This window comes from Anopheles gambiae, chromosome 2 (genome assembly GCF_943734735.2).
Source record: "Anopheles gambiae chromosome 2, idAnoGambNW_F1_1, whole genome shotgun sequence".
Taxonomy (NCBI): Eukaryota; Metazoa; Arthropoda; class Insecta; order Diptera; family Culicidae; genus Anopheles; species Anopheles gambiae.
Window position 1 is genome coordinate 73,475,895 of NC_064601.1, and position 8,669 is coordinate 73,484,563.

Here is an 8,669-nt window from a genome sequence, read left to right on the forward strand (position 1 = left end):
TTCATATTTTTCTGCACAACCACTGGCAACTTTTCCAAACTGACGTTGCGTGCTCAGTTGTAAATTGTTTATTGTTTTATTGTTTATTTGTCTATCGATGGACAATAATGCCCTCTCGAACCATTTTAGCAATGTTTTACAATGAGTTCTTTACAATGGATTACAATAACATAGAACATAAAAATGTGCACTATGGAACCAAATTTAACATAGAAACACGATCATTAAACTCAGTTGGCAAAATCCTCGGATCAAAAGCGTCGCTGACTGCGTTGAAAGCACGGCACATAAGTAGGAACGGGTCAGAGGAGCCAAATTGCGTTCTACGGTCGTCGAGGGCCAACATTGCCCGAGTCCGGAGCGGCCTGGCCGGAACGTACAGGTTGATGGCAGCCAGTAGTGACGGAGAGTCAATACGGCCGTCGAGAAGTCCCGTGATGAACGACAACCTGGCTTTTCGTAATCGCTCACTTAGGGTGGGTAGCCCGAGTAGTAAACACCTAGTCCGGTAATCGAGCCTTTGGTTCCATGAGCGAAGTGCAAATCGTGAAATTTTGCGCTGGATTGATTCCAATCGAGCTAACGGACGCGCTGCAGTTGGCCACCATACGATATTTGCATATTCCATCAACGACCGGATAAGTGAGCAATAGAGCGCCTTGGTGCAAGGTATATCATTAAGCTCGCGAGTCATATTGATAACTAGTCCTAGCATTCTATTGCTGGTGGCTACTACATGATCCAGCTGATCCTTAAATGATAGTTTTGTATCGAGCAAAACACCTAGATCCTTAACACATAGTTTTCACACCAAGGACTGTCCATCAAGCGCATATTCATACAATGATGGGCAGCGAGAACGAGTGAAAGTGATGACTTCACATTTATGTGTGCATAGGGATAAAGCATTACGGTTGCACCAACACTGGAACTCATGCAAGGAAGTTTGCAGTCGGGCGTGGTCTTCTGGTTCACGAATAACACGAAAAATTTTCGCGTCATCTGCGTACAGTAGATGATTATCAGCCGGAAGGATCAATGTGGCGTCGTTGATGAAAAGAAGGAACAGCAAAGGACCCAGGTTGCTGCCTTGCGGGACTCCAGAAGATGCATGCACTGGACTTGACATGTACGGGCCTAACTTCACAGAATATTGACGATCTGTAAGGTACGATCTAAGCCACATTATCATAGGGTTTGGGAGACCAAGTAAGTCGAGTTTCGCTAGCAAGATGGAGTGCGATACACTGTCGAATGCTGCCTTGATATCCGTATAAATAGCATCTAGTTGTAAACCGTTATCGATAGATTTATGGCATTTGCTAACAAATTCTAGTAGATTAGTCGTTGTAGATCGCCTGGGTACAAAACCATGTTGATTCACACTAATATAGTTGCAGGCCGAGGCCAACAATGGCTCGTAGATTAGCATTTCGAACACCTTTGCACACACGCTGAGTGAGGTTATGCCACGATAGTTTACAGCATCATTCTTACAGCCCTTCTTGTAGATGGGTGTCATCCAGGAAGATTTCCAAGTGGCAGGAAAGGTTCCACATCTCAGGGACTCCTTAAAAATCTTCATCAGCGAGGGAGCAAGCGCAGAAGCACACCACTTTAGGATATCGGCCGGTATACCATCTGGGCCAGGGGTATATGAGGATTTGACACGTTTGATGGCAGAGATGATCGTATCGACAGTGATGACTGGTAGCAAAGGGAGCAGTGCACCAACAGGTGTGTTAGAGAGAGCATCGGCCACATCTTCTGGACCAGTAGTTTGAGAAGCGAAGTTGTCCTTGAAGCGCAAGGCAAATAATTTACACATTTCTGGCAGGGAACAGGCACTGTCACCGTCATAACGTATAATGCTTGGTAGCCCAGCAGATTTTCGTTTTTTGTCCATATAACTCCAAAAGCGCCTAGGGTACTTGCAGAGGGAACGTGCAGTTTGTTTCAAATAACTTCGGTGACAGGATCTATTATATCGGCGATAGAGAGAATGAACTCTGTTGTAATAAAGACGTGACGTGCTGTTTCGTTGTGCTCGTTGATCAGAATAGGCTTTTCTTTTTTCTTTTTTTAATGCATTTAGTGTGCGATCAGCCCATGGTGGTCCACGACGAGGAATTTTAACAGGAGTGCATTCACATATAGCAGATCTCATGAACTCACAAAAAGCCTCTGTGGCATCGTCAATGGTTGAATAGTCCGAACAGTTAAAAGAATTGTCAAAAGATAAAATCAATCGCTCCAATTTTGGAAGGTCAACACGAGCATAATTCAGCCTTTTATCAGCATCAATGGCTGTAGCGATCGTAACTGGGGCTACGTTGTCCAAATCAAAGTCAAGCGGAGGGTGGTGTTCGTCGATAGTAGTAAGGGGATATTCACAGACACGTATTGAAGAACATGTAGATGCAGCTGGCCAATTTGCATAAATTAGGTCAAGTATTCGCCCCGATGAGTTAGTATTGAAGTTAAGCTGGTATAGTCCACTCTGATGCAAACCATCAACGAACTGGACACTGCGCGCGGAGCGTGCATGAGGCTCATAGAAATCAAAAGCAGCTCCATTTTCCTCTGACGCCGATGTCCAGGATAGCGTAGACTGGTTGAAATCACCAATAAGCATGAACCTGTCTCTCGGACCAAGAGTAGTGCAGATATTAGCAACGAAGTCGATCAATGCACTTATTTTCTCCTCATTCATGCTATGGTTAGGAGGCAGGTAGGCAGCGGCAATAAACAAACGGTGGTCGCATAACTGAATACATACGCAAGTGAGTTCTAACAGTTGCGGCAACGTAGGAAGCACATAAGAGAGAAGAGAAACGTTGCATGCAATTAAAACACCACCCCCACGAGAGTGAGAGCTGTTAGTGGCATCCCGGTCGCATCGGTAAACACGATACTCATCTCCTAGAAGGAGAGCGGTGGGAATACAGGGATCGAGCCAAGTTTCAGTGAGTACCAATACATCGTATTCCGTCTCAAGAACCGACAAACGGAACTCATCGGCTTTAGAACGCAGGCCACGCACATTCTGATAGTACACAGTGATACAAGCCGCTCGATCAGTAGGTGCTTGTTGCATAGTGTTAGTTGGCGCTGTGGTGTTGCAATTGAGCGAGCTTATCGTAGAAGGTGAGTGTATTGTGTTTGTTGTCGAAGGATTTGCTCGAGCCGTATGCGCAAAATATGGGTGCGCTACTGTAGTGCGGAAATGAATCGAAAAAAAAAAATGATATTGTCAAATTGTCGCGGTACAAAAAGTTGGTCGTCTAGAACAGGGGTCTCCAAACTACGGCCCGCGGGCCGCATGCGTCCCTCAATAGCCTTTAATGCGGCCCGCGATGACTGGGTGAAGGTTAAATTAAATAGCTTTCTTTTCTGACTAATCAATCAAAATTTATTTATTTAATTCTGGAAGACGAAAATCAAGATTCAATAAAAGAAAGCTCAAGAAGTTTTATGTATTTTGCTAGTATTTGCTTAACACTTTGACCGCCGGCCTGACGTCACAGTTTGCGAGTGAGCACGTAGCGCATGACAAGAGAGCGACTATTGTTCGTGCGACTATTATCACTCTTTTGTTTCATGGCAATAAGTTTCATGGCGTAGCACATGTCGTTCTCGTTCTCTCTTTCTTACCTCATTCGTTCTCGAGAGAATCACTGAGCGTCAGATGCAAAGCAAAACCGTCATGCGAATTTATATGACACGGCGCTTAAAGTGTTAATACGGTCAGAACGCACTGTAAGGCAACACACACTGCATGCAGATTTACTGAGATAATGCACTGTGCTGAGAGAACGCACTGTGCTGAGAGAGCGCACTGTGCTGAAAAAGCGCACTATGCAGAGAGCACACTGTGCGAAAGTGCTAACACTGTGCTAGAACTGTGCGGAAGTACTTTACCCAACACTAGTTCCAATGCTCGTTGTTATGCATTTTCTTCGTAGTGGTTGTTACGCTTGGGCCGGTCCCGTGGTACAGTCATCAACTCGTACGACGAAACAACATGTCCATCATGGTTTCAAGTCCCGAATAGACCGTGCCCCCATACGTAGGACGGACTATTCTGCTATGGTAACAATAAGTCACTGAAAGCCAAGCTCACTTCACTAATGGGTTCAGGCAGGTCTTGACCGACAGCGGTTGTTGTGCCAAAGATGAAGAAAACACCGTGGTATCTTGTATACTACGTCAAACCTTGATATTGCCATTTTCATGGCAGTTTAAATCAATCAAACAAAGCGTTATATGGTAAAGGATGACTAACATCCGTATATTTGAGATGCTTAGGGCAGTTTCTGATGGAATTTGACCATCGAATATGATGGTCAATGATAACGTCATGATCGATCATTGATATTTCGGAATGTTGCCAGTAAACCAAATGTACCATGTAAGGATTATTTTATTACAGCCAGGGTTCGTAACGTTCGAGCACATCCATCCGCGCACGGTCGATTATTTATGTACACATACTTATCGATCTTACATTTATTAATAGAGGGCGAAAAGGCTTTTCCCTCTCTTCATCACCAGCAATTTCTTACAACGGCTTCGGTAATTATTAGCAGCAAACATCCAAGAAAGAGAAGGAAACTTTATCCGAAAACTATTCGCGACGAAACACGTAATATATTTAACTTAACCTCGTATATATATATATTTATATTTATATATATTATACATATTATGATATAATGTTACATAATCATAAAACATACAAACATATTTCATAAAAGAAACAATATCATTAATCCCATTAATTGGTATTTTTAACCAACAATTATGTATCTAGGACATTATAGCGCAATAATTTTAGAGAACTAATAGAAAATCTAAATTCTCCTGGCCCGCGGTTCTCCATCATGTACCATATTTGGCCCTTTGTCTCAAAAGTTTGCCGACCGCTGCACTAAACTGTACATACATTCAAGAACGAGATGGCATACTATTTGGTGGACCTACACATGGAGGACCTTCGCAAATTGCAACACGCGTACTCATCAATCCAAGAATACTTTATATGTATTAGATTTATACACTGCATTAGTGCACCGCTTTATGGTAATTGTGTTTCATCAATTTGTCCTGTACATAGTTAATGATATGTTAGTACACTCAATGTTAGTAAACTTTCCATTTTTTATATTTTTTATCATTTTCATTCAATCTTCTTCTTTGGCTCAACAACCGTTGTTGGTCAAGGCCTGCCCCACTACTTGTGGGCTTGGCTTTCAGTGACTTATTGATCCCCCCATAGCAGGATAGTCAGTAATAAGTATGGCGACACGGTCCATTTGGGGATTGAACCCATAACAGACATGATGTTAAGTCATACGAGTTTCATTCAATGGCTTATCAAAAGCGGTGATGTTGCAAAGAACACAAAGAAAAAAGCGAAGAAAGACAACATTGAACATTGATTATCACTCAGGTGGACTGGAGGAAGTGCAGTGAAAAAATATACAGGTAATTTAATTATTCTTTTTATTTCGTTTACTAACAACACTCTTTCTTGTATTCTTGGAAGCTCTTCGTATGAAATGTTAGATCGCATGTATAAAAATAAAATACCTATTTTATCATACATAACCACATTTAAGCTAAGTTCAAAACTTTATCAAAATCACTGGGAAATCGTAGAAAAAACTGCTTAAGTGCTCTGATATTTGGATTCAACAACAAAAGAAATTATGGCGGAAAATCAGTTACATTATCAAAATTGGGTGTGTTAGTCAAATCTTTGATTTTTCAATTAAAAGCGCGTCTCATTCACATACAAACGGCAAACAGCTAGCAACATAAATTATGACAGGGATTGAAGATAGGTTCAACACTCGTAACTATACGGACGTTTCATCATTAGCAATACTACTTGATCCAAGATTTAAAAAAGAAGGGTTCTTAGGAAATTCCATAGAATACGAGGAGGCGTATGCTTGTATACATGAAAAATTAATTCCATTTAAAAATCAATGCGAAAATGACACATCTACTGTAGAAGAATGTACAGAAATTATACATGACGATGATATATGGGGTGTATTTAAACAGCATGTTCAACCATAACCCAGAGGTGTTACCAATAATCCTATTGTAACAGCTACTGCAGAGCTACATCGATATTTACAAGAAAAAATCTATAAATTAATGAAGATCCTCTCAATTGGTGGAAGAGTAGATTAGAAATATACCCTGGATTAGCAAAACTTGCATAAAAATATTTGAGCATTCCAGCAACTTCTGTTCCCTGTGAGAGAGTTTTTTTCAAAAACAGGACAGATGTTGACTCAAAAAAGAAGTCGACTTGGAAGCAGGAAGTAAAGGAAATGGTATTCGTTCAATACAACTACAAAATGAAAGAAGGAAAGGAGAAATAGGTTAACATGCGATTGAAATTGTAATAAAACCAAATCACGAATTAATAAGAAGTTATGTATTAAATTATAATTCAACTTGTCTTTGTGAACTCCAATTGTATGTTTTTTTTTAAATTCTATAAATATAAACCAACAATCATCAAACAAAATTGAAATAGCCTTATTGCTGTTGACTTCATATAATGGGAAGCATACGGGAAGTATAAGGTAAAAGAAATTTTTAATGTGACGGTAAATATTCTAAAGCTAACTTTTGTAGCATATCTGCTATACAGAACATATTGTAATACACACTATTAGCCATAGACACATTGTAACACACTTTGGAAAGCCAAGCCACACCATTGTAACACGTTCATTATAACACTTTCAGTAAATCAGATCATACCATACATACCCGTAAGAGCTCAGGCCACACCGTTCATATATATACAATTGTGACACTCTTATCAAAAACAACCGAAACGCACAACATAAGCAGGAAAAGTATGTAACCCAAAGCAGGAACAGTATATGCATTAAATCCAAAACAGGAACTTAGTGACAAGAACCATCGTTCTTGTCAACACAAGACAAACGTAACTAGCTGAGTGAAAACAATAACTTTCCAACATAAAACCCGGAACCAAATGTGAGAAACCCTTAACTTCTTTTGAGTATAAATAAAACCAACTCCGATCATGGCAAGTCAGATTCGTTCGGACTGTCAGGATAGGACTATGCCCATCCTACATCTATCGACTTCTCATTTAAAGAGTTAAGTTATGTCCCCCTACCCAAGGTAAGGCCTCTAAACTCCAACGTTTCCAGTAACATAAACCTCTTCTGGGTTTATATGATCGCCTGGACGATCAAGTGTTAAAAAGTCCGCTTCGAACAAAGTATGATTCTACATCGATACATGTCAGCGAAACACTGACCTACCGCGACGATGCTCGAGGTGCACTTGTACGATCATCGCATTACATGGCAACCGTAGCTATCCTCCGAACACATTACATGGCGACCGTAACATTATCCAAACCCATTACACTATTATTGCAAGAAAGAAATATTTAAAAGAGAAAGAAAATTTTTATACCGCATCGTACATTTTGGATGCATTATTTGAAACGGAACACATTCATCACTAACTTTCTTCACGATAGTGACCAGTCATTTTGGGCATTAGTAATTGCATCGCCAACATAAACTGCTCGCCCGGTCTTGACCGGACTCATCCCGACCCATCTAGACTCATCCAGACTAATCCAGACTCATTCGGACTCATCCAGACTTCATTCGGACTCATTCAGACTCATTCGGACTGATCCAGACTCATTCGGACTGATCCGGACTCATTCGGGCTGATCCGGACTGATCCGAAGTGATCCAGAGTGATCCGAAGTGATCCAGAGTGATCCGGACTAATTCGGACTGATCCAGACTGATCCAGACTGATCCGGACTGATCCGGACTGATCTGGACTGATCCGGAGTGATCCGGACTGATCCGGAGTGATCCGGAGTGATCCGGAGTGATCCGGAGTGATCCGAACTGATCCGGACTGATCCGGACTGATCCGGACTGATCCGGAGTGACTCGGAGTGATCCGGAGTGATCCGGAGTGATCCGGAGTGATCCGGAGTGAGAACCTAGTTACTAGGTAGTAAAATAAACACCGGCATTGACGGCATTTGCATGACAGTTACAGGGTTTTCCATTCCAATTAACAACTGTCCACAGTCAGCTAGCAATCCTCGATTTGAAAAACACGATTGTCTACCACTTACAAACAAGTCAAGCCGTTTTTGGTACTCTGTCCATTTCAATTGCACAATTGTCGTCTTCAAAAACACACGTCAGATGCGGCACGGGTTGTTTTGGTTTTGGCTGGAACGTGTGTCACTGGGCTGTAAGAATTGAACCATGCTGTAAACGGGTCGTAATCAATACGGAAATATGGGAATATGGAGCTATATAGACATAATACGCAGTTTTCTTCTTTGGCTCAACAAACGATGTCGGTCAAGGCCTGCCTGTACCCACTTGTGGGCTTGGCTTTCAGTGACTAATTGATTCCCCCCCCATAGCAGGATAGTCAGTCGCAGTTTTATCGATACTACGCAGTTTTATCGATACTTAATTGTTTTTAATTTTCTTATTTTTTCTGTTTTTTACATTTTTTTTTTTTCATTTGGCTCAACAACCGTTGTCGGTCAAGGCCTGCCTGTACCCACTAGTGAAGTGAGCTTGGGCTTTCAGTGACTTATTGATCCCCCCATAGCAGGA